Source organism: Panthera tigris, chromosome D2 (genome assembly GCF_018350195.1).
Source record: "Panthera tigris isolate Pti1 chromosome D2, P.tigris_Pti1_mat1.1, whole genome shotgun sequence".
NCBI classification, from domain to species: domain Eukaryota; kingdom Metazoa; phylum Chordata; class Mammalia; order Carnivora; family Felidae; genus Panthera; species Panthera tigris.
The window spans coordinates 50,434,033-50,446,738 of NC_056670.1; the positions used below are offsets into that span (position 1 = coordinate 50,434,033).

The following is a 12,706-nucleotide window of genomic DNA, read 5'->3' on the forward strand; positions in this document are numbered from 1 at the left end:
TTATTGATGGCTAAAAGGCTCTTTCTAGAAAAAGATTCATGACTTGAGAGAAAGAACTTACCGTTATGAGTCAGAAGACTTCTCCTGGAATGGACAGAATAAATAGCCAATAAAGCTTGGCCTGGATGACAAGTTTGGCTGTCTCCAGCCTGTGTAGTGGTCCATGTGAACGAGCACCAAGGCAGTGTGGGCAGGAAGGTGGCAGACACTGGGCTGGGAGTGGAGGTCGGGGTGAGAGTGGAAATGCCCTTGTAAATTGAAGGAAATCCCCTAAGGATTAGACTCCAACCTGAACACAGACCAGCAGCCTAGAAAGGCTGTTAAAATAAGAATACAGTTCTCCATCACTTTTTGCAGAAGTACAAGCATACTGCCACGTTATTAAGAACAGCATTGTGGGTTATGGGTTCAAGGGTGCAGATTAAATTTCTAACTGATGAAATCCACAAAGAGCAGAATTCATCCACTCAGCAGTTTTGGTTGTGCTGATGATGGGAAGCCACAGAAATTCTAGCTGTCTCACAACATTTGGGACAAACAACTGTCCTCCATTCCACGTGCTTTACACATGTCACTCCAGAGAGCCATGAGGAACAAAACCTATGTATAATTATCAGAGCCAAGAACATAACCGTGCGATACATATAAACACAAAGTATCTTTTGCAAGGTACTAAGTTTGCAGAAACCCAACCACCATGTAAATCAAAGAAAGGGTTTCCATTGTTTGAAACTTTCAAGAGTTGTTCATCATTTTGGACAGTACCATGACTTACAGCAGCACAAATGGTAGTACTAGACTCTGTGTGCCTGTTTTTCACAGTCTCAGCATTCACAGCGGTTCCAAATACAAATGCAAGTAGGTCTTCTACTGTGGCCATGGTTGAAAATTTTCACATTGAAACACACCTCATTTTAGAAATTTCTTTCTTTTTATTTTTCCTTTATATTATTGCTAAGATATTAATGTTTTAAAAAGTTTTAATGTTTATTTATTTTTTGAGAGAGAGGGACAGAACATGAGCGAGGGAAGGGCAGAGAGAGAGGGACACACAAGAATCTGAAGCAGGCTCCAGGCTCCAAGCTGTCAGCACAGAGCCCGACTTGGGGCTCGAACTCACGACCTGCGAGATCATGCCCTGAGGTGGAAGTCAGATGCTTAACCGACTGAGCTATTAACGTTTTAATTGTGTGAATAGGTATTTCATTTTAGGATAGTAAAGAGATTACAAAATATTTGCTATAATTAGGTGTCGGATCTGATAGAGTTAAGATTCACAGTATTAGATACAAGGGGGCTAAGAAACAGGGAGAAAGTTCCCAGCAGTTGCCCCTTCATTATCTCTAACAGGAGGAAGTTAAATGGCTCTGGTGGGCTCTCAGGGAGCTCCTGGACTGAAACTACAAGGGACTTTGTTACGGAAACTCCTGGGGGCAGAAGCAAAAGTGAGTTCCAGGAGTGGCTCGGAAGTTTGGAGCTACTCTGAGACCCAATTAAATGCAATTAAATTACACTCTGAAAATGCTGCAGAAATGTCAGGGGAAGTCGAGTCTTCTTACATTCTGAGATCAAGCCATGAATGGGTTCTGATTTAAAAAAAATTTTTTTAATCTTCATTTACTTTTGAGAGAGAGAGACAGAGTGCAAGCGGGGGAGGAACAGAGAGAGAGGAAGACACAAAATCCGATGCAGGCTCCAGACTGTCAGCACAGGGCCCATTGCAGGGCTCAAACCCATGAACCATCAGATCATGACCTGAGCTAATGTCGGTGGCTTAACCAACTGAGCCACCCAGGTGCCCCTGGGTTCTGCTTTTTAAAAGAATAATATCTCACACACAGAGACAGAAGGAAGCCCCGTTAAACTGTTTTCTATGAGAGGGCAGGGTGACCACTTACCAGCTTCTCTTCCATTGGGCACCAGCATTAGCTGAAATCATTAACTTGATTTCCTTCAGTCCAACAAGGTTTTGTATTGTTTTGTGTTCACCTGTGGGAGGATTTGGTGAAGATGATGATGATGGTAAAGACAAATGTGCTTGCTATGAGGTAAGCTGGCATACAGTGGAAAGAAAGACCCTTTGGGTTCTGATGTCAGTCTCCAGTTCCCCATCACCAGGCAACACAGAGACAGCCTTTAATCTGCGTAGCCAGGGCACTTGTTCTGACCCAGCCATGCTCCTTTGCACATCCCATATTATTCTTGATCCCACCCCTTACTGGGGTCTCTGTTCTGAACAGACATTCACATCAACGGTGTCTACCACAGTGCCCCGCCAGAGACGCATGAACAAGCTTCCTCAGTGTGCAGTGCCTATTTTGGAAGGTTCTAGACATTAACTGGATGGGAATTGGAGCCCTAAATAGCACTTCTCAGGGTACTCATGATGTTACTAAGTTGCCAGCAACAATAGTATCCTTTCTCATCTCCCAGGGGTTTATCTGACTCAAATCCTGTTGTCTCCACTTCCCTTGGTGAAAATATCAAAAGGTCAGTGCTTGAACTAGCTGAGGAAAATCGTGTTGTACCCAAAGAGTAGCATACTAAACCCAATCTGAGGGAGAACTTTTAATTGAAGTGCTTCTACCGAACCCATATGGCTCATACTATCAGCACCAAAAGTCATTTACAGAAAGCTGTAGGTCAGGTGTTGATCCCTTTAAGAATTTGGAACTTTTGTGGCAGTTTTGGAGGAATTTTCCTCTGAAGGCATTACAAGTAATAGCAAAAATAACAAAAACACCAACACCAATAAAATGGTATTTATTGGGCCCTAACCACACTTCAGGCGTCATGCCAATGGCAGGTGGCCTCCACCATTTCATTCCTCACAACTACTCCATGATAGAAGTATTATCATCTCCAATTTCTAGACCAGCAAACTGAAGTCTGTGTATGCTAATTAGCTTTTCCAAGCAGCTTGGAAGTAGATTTGAGTCCAGGACTGAATCCAATGCCCTTGTTTTCACCACTGCCCCATGAGAGGTAGCATGGACCATGGACAGAGTATGAACCCCAGCGTAAAACATGTTCCTGCTCACTGGCTGTGGGACCTGGAATAAAAATCTCAACACTGGGCTTCCGTTTCTCCAAAATTCCACAGGCTGTATAAGCTGATCGGTCAGAGGAGACACCATAGATGGGTGCAGACAGTTGCCTGAGGTTGGGCTGGCTTGTTTATTCTCTGGATTGGCCTCAGGAGACAGCTGAAAGGTCATGCAGAGGGTGCTCCCAGGTGCACACTGACTGCAAGAGCATGAGATGCACATTTGAAGCAGAATGGTTGCAACTGATTTACAGATTTACATTTGTAAGGCCAGCGCTCTTGAAGCTGTTCATTTGCTGGCCCGTCCCTTTGTGCAAGGTGATTTGTGGAGACAGCTGTCCTCAGTTTTCTGCTGTCTTGAGTGTTTTCAATCATTGCTATCTGAATACAGCTGAGATTTCCTCACCCTTCTGGATTTTGCTGCTATTGGGTGTTAGAAACTGCTGAGAACCAAATCTAAAGAAAAAAAAATATATAGTTATATGATATATTATGTTCTATAATATAGTCTTACATATTATACAACATATGTATTATATAACTAATAATAAATAATATATATCTGATATTATATGTGTGTATATATATATCAGAGCCCAATTACCAGCTGCATGTACACAAAAGTTAAAACTATTTATATATCAAATCAAATATGCCGTACCATGACTGAATTAATCCATAAAATGGTTATAAAACTCTCCAAAGCATAAATTTAAAAGGAATATAGATTTTATCTAATCACAGTTCTTGAGAGGAGATACGGTAACAAGAACTAGGTCCTTCTCCATCTCTGCTGCTAGCTAGCTCTGTGAACTCTGTAAGACACAGTGAGGTCTATAACAGCATGCGGGTCAGACAATTTAACTTATGGTGTGGCAGGGCATTGATTTGCACAGTACAACAATACAATTCAGATGTGGAATAATGACAAAACAAACAAAAGTCCTGTTTGTCCCTCACCTACACACATCGTCGTGAGGCTCTCATTTCCATGGCGGAAATACCTTAGGGGAAAATGAAATACTTAAATTCCACAAGTCAAAGGGATTTAGTCTCGAGTTTTGTGAAAAAGTCTCCTTCAGTGCAATAATTTCATTTGAACAAATAGTTAATTCAAACTCCCTTTCTCTTTAGTGTCAACATTCTCCTTTTTCTTCCCTCTTCACAGTATAGTATCTGAGTAGAGGAGACGTCTATTACGTATCTGCTGCTTGGCAGGGTGAGCCATCTGGTCTACCTGCTTTCCTTCCCTCACTGCTCTACAGCGTCCATGTCATTGGTGCAGAAAGGCTCCTAGGCACTTTCTACCAGTGTCTGTGGAGATACAGCTAAGCCTGGTTAATTTAGGGGATCGTGCTGGCCCCTGCTCCTTAACCTACTGATTCTAGTGGTCAAAACAAATCAAGAAGTAAATGTCTGAGAAAGTATGGGAGAGACGACTTTATTCCAACTACACCCACGACATCAATAATCATCTACAGTAGATGACTCAACACGTTTTATCTCCAGTCCTATTCCTTGAGCAGCTGACATATGTAGCCAACTACTACTTCCTATCTCCATCTGGTGTCTGAAAGACACCTTAACTTGAAAATCTTCGACCAAATTCATCATCTGTAATCCCCCACATCTGGCCTTATTTCAGTTTTCCTTAAAACAGAAAGTACATCTACCATCTAGGAGCTATTCAAGCTAGAAGTTTAGAGTTCATTCTTCAAAGCCTCTACCTCAGCCTGTATATATAACCCATTATCAGGTCCTGTTGCTTTGCGTTCTGATTACCTCACAGATCTTTCCCCTTCTCTCTGTCTTCACTGCCACCTGCTACTCAAAGCCACCATTTTCTTTCAACGGGACTTTTTCAAGGGCCTCCGACTTCTTTACCTGTATCCACTCTGGCCTTCTAATCTACTTTCCACCTCAAGTGGAGTAATGTTTGCTAAGTAAACACAGTGCCGTCAGCACATGCATACACACACACACACACACACACACACTTCTTAAAACTCTAGCTGGCATTCTATTCTAAGAGAAAGACCAAAATATATTTTTTAATTTTTTTTAACATTTATTTATTTTTGAGAGACAGAGAGAGACAGAGTATGAGCAGGGGAGGAGCAGAGAGAGAAGGAGACACATAATTCGAAGCAGGCTGCAGGCTCCCAGCTGTCAGCACAGAGCCCCACGTGGGGCTCGAACTCACAAAGTGCAAGATCATGACCTGAGCCAACGTCGGACGCTTAACCGACTGAGCCACCCAGGCGCCCCAAGACCAAAATATTTAACATGTCTCTCAGAATCCTGCATCATTTGGTCCCCACTTTTCTCTGCAGCTCCCCTCACACATTTTCCTTCAGTCTCTGAGTTCCAATGACACTGGTCTGATTTCAGTCTTTCACTCTGAAAGGCTTCTTCCTGACACAGGGCCTTTGTCTCTGCTTTTCCCTCTGTCTCAAAGGCTCCTCTCCCCACTTAGCCCTTCTTTGCCTGACTAACAGAAACTCTTCCTTCTGACCTCACCTTATCATTGTTTCCCCAGGAAGCCTTTCTAACCTTCCTAACAACATAAAATCCCCTTGTCAATTGTACTTTTTCTCAGCTCTCAGTTTACACATATGTATATGATTCTTTGATTAATGGACATCTCTCTCACTAGATTGAAAGCTTCCTGAGAGCAGGAAATATATCTGCTTTTGCTCACCATTTTATCCTCGGCACTCAGAAGCATGCATGGCACATAGTAAGGTGCGTGTATGTATTTTTTTTTTATTTCTACTCATTGAATATATAACTAACTGAATAAAATCCATCCAGAAACTGTTTGATTACATTTTTAAAAAATATAGTTCTTGATATTTGCGGTATTGACGGTCAACAGGAGAAAAGTTTTTAGCTCAGAGATTTTGACAGCAGCCTATGCTACCTATTAGTTCTGTAAAGTTTGCAAAATCATTTAACTCAGCAGCAGTTAAAATAACAATACCTGCTTTCAATCACAGAGCTACAGATAAACTGTCAAGTATTATACAGATAGAAGGCATTATGATTTTATTAGCAAAGTTTTAAAAGTTTTCTATGCAAAAGCCACAAAAAAGCATAAGAACATATAAGTAATGTTGAAAAAAAGCCTTAAATTCCCCCCCACACAGACTTTAACTTTATATTATTTAATATGGATATTTAGTCAAATATTTATGGAATATTCTTTAGGTTCCTAGTACCTTGCAAAAAATATCTATTTATTTCCTATCATGTAATTATTAGTATAGTTCAGTTAAGTGGGGGGTAGCAGGTTCTTTACCACAGATAAGGAAACTAAGTTTTAAGCAAGTAACTGCCTTGTCCGAGGTCATGAGCTGGTAAGGGGTGAGTGAGGATTCCAACACCTGGTCTCTGTGACTTCAAAACCTATCCAGCCTTCTTGAAATTTGTGTTAATTTAAAGGACAAATTTTATCAAACAAAAGTACAATGTTACTTCTCTTCGGGGGGGGGGGACAGGGAAGGTCATTATTGTAAACCCCAAATTAGTAGTCTAGAAAATGGCCAGCAAGAAATAGATCAAAGACCTGAGAAAAAAGAATATATAGAAATCATGAAGGAAAAGCTTAGAGATTTAAAGCCTGTATTTCCAGAAGACCTAACAAATTAATAACAAATATTTTAGAAGTTTAAAGGGTGACAGATAATAGGAGGTAGTAGTTAGACAAATAAACAGAGAAAATGTTCCTGAGATAATAACAAAAAACTTAAATCTGCACGATTGAAAGGGCTCTCTGATTTCAAGCCTGGAAGATTCTTAGGCATGCCTTAATAAAATTTCTGATCTCTTAAGGATAAAGAGAAAACTCTGACACACCACCAAGAGAAAAAAAAAAGCTGCCTACCCAGGAAGAAAAAAAAAATCAGACTGGCACCTACAACCTTGGAAGTTAAGCAGTAAGGTTAAATCCACAGCTATGAGCAAAGGCTGAAGCTGAATTCTGTACCCTGTGAAGATATGATCACCCTTCCATGGAGGATGTCCAAGACTTCAGAGAGTGAATTATGCATCTAGTCCGTCTCAGGACAGTACTCAGCAATATGAATTAAATAATAAGTGAAACCAAAAAGAAATCACAAGATGAAAAAAGAGAAAAATTAAAAATCAGTGAAAAATAAATCTGATTGATTTGTATATAAATATGGGTGCAGACACACATAAAGCTGAAGATATGAAAATGATGATAAACTATCTGATTTTGCTCAAACAGAGGGTTAAAGAAGGACGCTTGAAATAGCAGAGGAGGAAAACACTAATAGAGACTGACTCCCAGCAAAATCTAGGAATTGAGAGTGAGGAAGAATGAAAGCATTCCAAAAGTTTAATGGTACAAAGAGGAGAGAGAAAGGAAAAGTATTTTAAAGTTTATTTATTTATTTATTTATTTATTTTGAGAGAGGGAGAGCAGGGAGGGGCAGAGAGAGAGGGAGAGAGAGAGAATCCCAAGCAGGCTCCACGCTGTCAGCACAGAGCCCTAGGTGGGGTTTGAGCTTACAAACCATGAGATCATGACCTGAGCAGAAGTCAGATGCTTAAGCAACTGAGTCACCCAGGTGCCCCAAGTATTTTAATAATTTCACCCTCTAGGGCAGGGGGAACTCGAGAAATAGAACACCAAACGTTGAAAGCACCCCAAATGAGGGAAATAGTCAGTTTAGTCATCTTCTGGAAGACAGTCATTAAGAAAAGGGAAAAATACACTACCACTTCCAAATTAACAAGGGGACAGACATAGAATGAACATCAACTTAAACCAGCTAGGTTAAGAAAAAGGAAACAAAGCAAGTAATGAAATGCAGAGACTGAAGAAATACAGTCATTATATCAAATTTGAATATGCTGAGGTATCCTATTAAAATACAAAGACTGTCAGACTAGATTATATATAGATATATATATAGATATATAGATATATATATACATATATATATCTGTTTGCAGAAAACACATTTCAGTAATAAAGAATGATGGAAAATGAAAAGATAAGCAAGGAGATACCAGACAAATGCAAACAAAAAGAAAACAGATGTGGCAATATTAATACCAGATAAGGTGAAATTTAAAGTTAAAATGGTATATAGGATTGAAAGAATCATTATGTACTCATAAAAAGCACAGTTTAGGAATTTAGCTAAATCATTATAAACTATATATACTAAAAAACAAAAACAAAAAACACGGGAGTTAAATATATGGAACAAAAACTACTATCTATACAAGGAAAACTTGAAGAAAATGAGATTGTATTAGGAGCCTTTAATCCAGTTGTCTCAGAACCTAGTCCTCAAAGGTAAATAATGATAGGGGCGCCTAAGTGGCTCAGTCAGTTAGGCAACTGACTCTTGATTTTGGCTCAGGTTTGTGAGATAGAGCACCCTGTAGGGCTTTGCACTGACAGCCTCATGTAGGTCTCCATGCTGACAGCGTGGAGTCTGCTTGGGATTCTTTCTGTCTCCCTCTCCTTCTGCCCCTCCCGCTCCCCCGTGCGTGCACACACATGCACTCTCTGTCTCTCTCTCTCTCTCGAAATAAATAAACTTAAAAAAAAAAAAAGGTGAGTAAGAATAGAAGAATTTAATAATACTGTCAATAAACTTGATTTAATAGTATATGTAGTGGGGCACAGAAGTTGGTTTGTACCAGCTTTGGAGAGTCAATTGTGAGTATCTCTACCCATTTCCATATTGAGTGATGTCGTGTTGGTAGCTAGAAACAGGCCATGGTGGTCATATATACACCATGGAAATGGCAAATGCCACAGATGCTACAAATCATCATATCCAGAGAGTTTGCTGTTACCAGCACACCACTGGGTCTGCACATGAAAATTTACACTTAAATAGAGAATACAGTTTTTCTCATATACACAGGGAGCATTTTGAAAAATTAATCATGCACTTGATCCAAAACTTTAACAGATTCTAAAACTGGAGGTTTTTACAAACTATATTTTTTTGATCACATATGCCAATGAAAGTTGAAATAAGTAATAAAAAAGCGCCGTGAATTACTACTGAAAATTTAGAAACACGTTTCTAATAAGTATTAGATCAAAAAGCACAATGAAAGGACTCAGAATCATCTAGAAAGCAAGGAAAGGGAGAACCATTCATTCAGAGTCTATGGGACAAAGCTCTACTCCAAAGAAATTTTATAGCCTTAAATGCATTGATTATTAAAGAAAGAGTAAGAAAGAGTTGCACGAAGAGCAGAAGAACTCATCTTAAGAAATTAGAAAGAATCACAAAAGGAACCAAATAGCAATGAAAAGAGAACTAATAACAATAAAAATGAAACTAATAAAATAGAAAACACAGAACATAAAAGATTTTAAAAAAAAACTTAAATGGACTCTTTGAAGGGAAAAAATAAGGTTTTCATCAGGATCTTGAATTAAAAAAAACAAGACAGCAAAAATAGAACAATATTAGAATTAAGAAAAGAAATATAGCCACAGATGTGGGAGAAATTAAGATAATCTATAACACAATGAAACTAAGGAAACATATTTGAAAATGCTTTTCTTGTAAAACACTTATTCTTTAAACTGATCTAAGAAGAAAAGGAAAATTCGAATATTCCAATCACCCTCAAATTGGAAAAGAGATGAAAATTCCACCATTTAAAAAAGTACAAGACCATCTGGGTTTATAACTATGTTTTAGCCACCTTTTAAAGAATAGATACATATTTATTTAATATATTCCATTCCTGGGAAGAACATGAAAATGTCTCCAGTTAACTTTTGGAAGATAAAATTATTCTAATACCAAACCTGATAACTAAAATTTTAAAAAAAGAAGAGAGGAATAGAAAGAAAACTTTTTTCTAGATGTTAGCTCCATAAGGACAGAGATGTTTACACTTAAATACTGTAACCTCACCACCCAGACTAACGCATGACATAAAGCAGGTGTTCACTAAACATCTTTTGAATGAATAATAGACCAGTTTTCCTCACAGATAAAGATGCCCAAACTAAAAACAAGTGTTAGCAAACAGACTCTGACAACAAATCAAAATATTTATAGCATACTAACAGATGCTGAAAAGACATTTGATACCCTAATGTCATAAAGCATTTTAATTAAAATCAGACATTACAGAAGAAATGATATATAATACCAAGATTCTTAATTATTATCATGAAAGCTCTAGCCAATTCAGCAAGTAAAAAAAGTAAAATAAGTATTGAAAAAGAAAAACAGAATAATATATTACTGTTGATGCATGCACCTATACCTAGAAAACCTAATGATCGTAGAGAAATTTCCATAGGCATCACTGAGTGAAAAAATCAAAATGTACTAACGTGGAAATAATATCTCATTTTTCTAAAACAAAAGCAAAAAAAATATTCAAAAAGGAGAGAGATAGTTAAACATGGAAAGATATATAGAATATTATTTTGGATTATCATGTATCAAAGAACTGAGTCAAGGAAGAAGAGCAGGAAGGAAAAGCCAGGTAACATTCAAATGCAAAAAAATTTTCATATGTATACACATATACACACTTATGCAAAATTATGTGTGTATATGAATGTCTGCAAAATTATATATACGTGCATATATAAAACATACATAAAGAAATTAAACTTTCAATTTTATTAGCAGAATAGTTTTTAAACAACTCACTTTTTTAGTTTTAAGCAATTGTGCTGCTTCCAAGGAAGGTACAGAATGAAATAATTAAGAGGTTATCCTTCCCAACTGCAACTCAAGGGGGTGAGAGGCAGATTGAGAGCACAGAGCGTGAACTCCCAACACCATCTCCTTCTAGGGCCCTAGCACCCCCCCACACACACACACACACACCTGCTTTGAGGCACCGTCTTTCCAACTTTCCATAGGGAATGCCCTCCCACTGCCTGGTGATTTATTAGCCACAAGAGAAAATTAGCTAACCACAAATGTGCTGGATACAGTTTCTCCACCAATGGGCCCCGTTAGAGGGTTGGTTCCACTGCTTTATGTTCCTGTTCAGTCAAATAACTGCATGGTTAAAATTTCTAATTGTCTCTTTTCCCGAAGCTTCTAATCCCTCTGTTTCACACTTATAAAACCAGGAGTAGGTGAGACCATCTTGAAGAGCCTTCATTCTAAAGCAGCAACCTTCCATCCCATTCATTTGACCCCGGCTTTCTGAAAAGGGTAGCTCAACAAACATTCAGATGGGTACCCATGATGTGTACTCCATACTTGAATGAATGGTTCAAATGTATTCAGCAATGCTAGAAAGGCTCAGTATATTTTACCTTATAAAGTAACAAAAATATGAGAGAACTTAAATCAACTTAATTAATTAAGATCAAAATAATATATTTAATCTTACATTTTTCTTACAAACTTTTGATATAAAATATGTTCATACAAGAAGTGAATTTTGTAGTCTTTATTACCTATCCTCTGATATTAGGTATATTTTGGATTCCACTGCAGTACCAAGATTATTCCTACATTTGTTTTCACCGTGGCATTATTTAAAAATCCCTGTTCACACAAGTCCATGGCAACAAAAGATAGAAGCACATCCATTTTATGTCTTGAGATATTTGGATATTCCTAAGTTGGACTAATTGAAAAGTATTAATTGTTTCATTATGAACAATCTTCTTTTTAGAGAAACTAAGGGCTTCAATTGTTCATCTCCAAGTTTGCAATAGTTCTTTGTCTTTTTAAAATTAATACATAACTTTGAAAACCACAAAATTATGCCCTTTTGATTAAAACTCTTTAAGCTATACTGGATTGATGACAGACTAATTTGTTTAGTAAAAATATTTAATTAATAATTAACATTCCATAGCACAATAACATCTGTCACCCTTAAGCAGCCTCCTGGAATCAAGAGAGGCCTATATGTAGATTACTGAGAAACTGAGTAGATCTGGAACCATTTGTTGGTAGTTAGCACATTACGGCAAAATAAAACTTACCACTGGCAGGCAAAATGTCTTTCTAGAGACAAATATAGCTGTATACTTACTTTTTAAGTTTAATTTCTCCTATTAATCTGAATCTGGCCCAATTCCTTGCAAAATAATATCCAAGTTGTTTCACAATAAAGATACATTTGTCCTTCCTCATATTAACAACCATCTAGTTGCACACTGAAATCACTATTTCTAGTCCTCAAATTTCCTCTTTATCCCCCAAAGGGGAAACAGACATCTCAGTCCATCCTGACACAACACATTATTGTTAATATTTGATGAATACCCAGCTTTCCCCCGCTAGAGTATAAACTCTATGAAGTCAGAATCCTTGTAGGATCACCAATGTCATTGTTTCTTGAGCTTTGTATTGTTCCTGGAACATGGTAGGAAGTCAGCATTTGTGGGAACAAGAAGAGGGAGAATGGGAAGGGGAAGGAAGGAAAGAAGGAAGTCAGGAAGCAAGCAGGCATATAATAATAAATGATAGTTTATTGTTCAATAAGTGGTCATGATTATGATTGCTGTCACTATTCATATTTTATAGATGGAGTTGTAAGTCCATTTGCTTGCATTTACGAAGACTTCATTAGTCCTTCAGACATTTTGTTGGGGCTTAGCTACAATATAATCATATTTCCAGGCTAACATCTCTGAAAGAAATTTACTGTGGCTTCTGTTTT

General features: G+C 37.9%; 1 protein-coding gene across 1 annotated transcript in view; it reads right to left on the reverse strand.

Moving 5' to 3' along the window:
* Positions 1-2,902: 2,902 nt before the first annotated feature.
* Positions 2,903-12,706, reverse strand: part of HTR7 (5-hydroxytryptamine receptor 7) — a 154,391-nt gene continuing 144,587 nt past the window's right edge. Inside the window, exon 19 of the mRNA XM_042960412.1 lies at positions 2,903-3,502. The gene's annotated coding sequence lies outside the window, so the exon portion shown is untranslated. The remainder of the gene's footprint in view (positions 3,503-12,706) is intronic.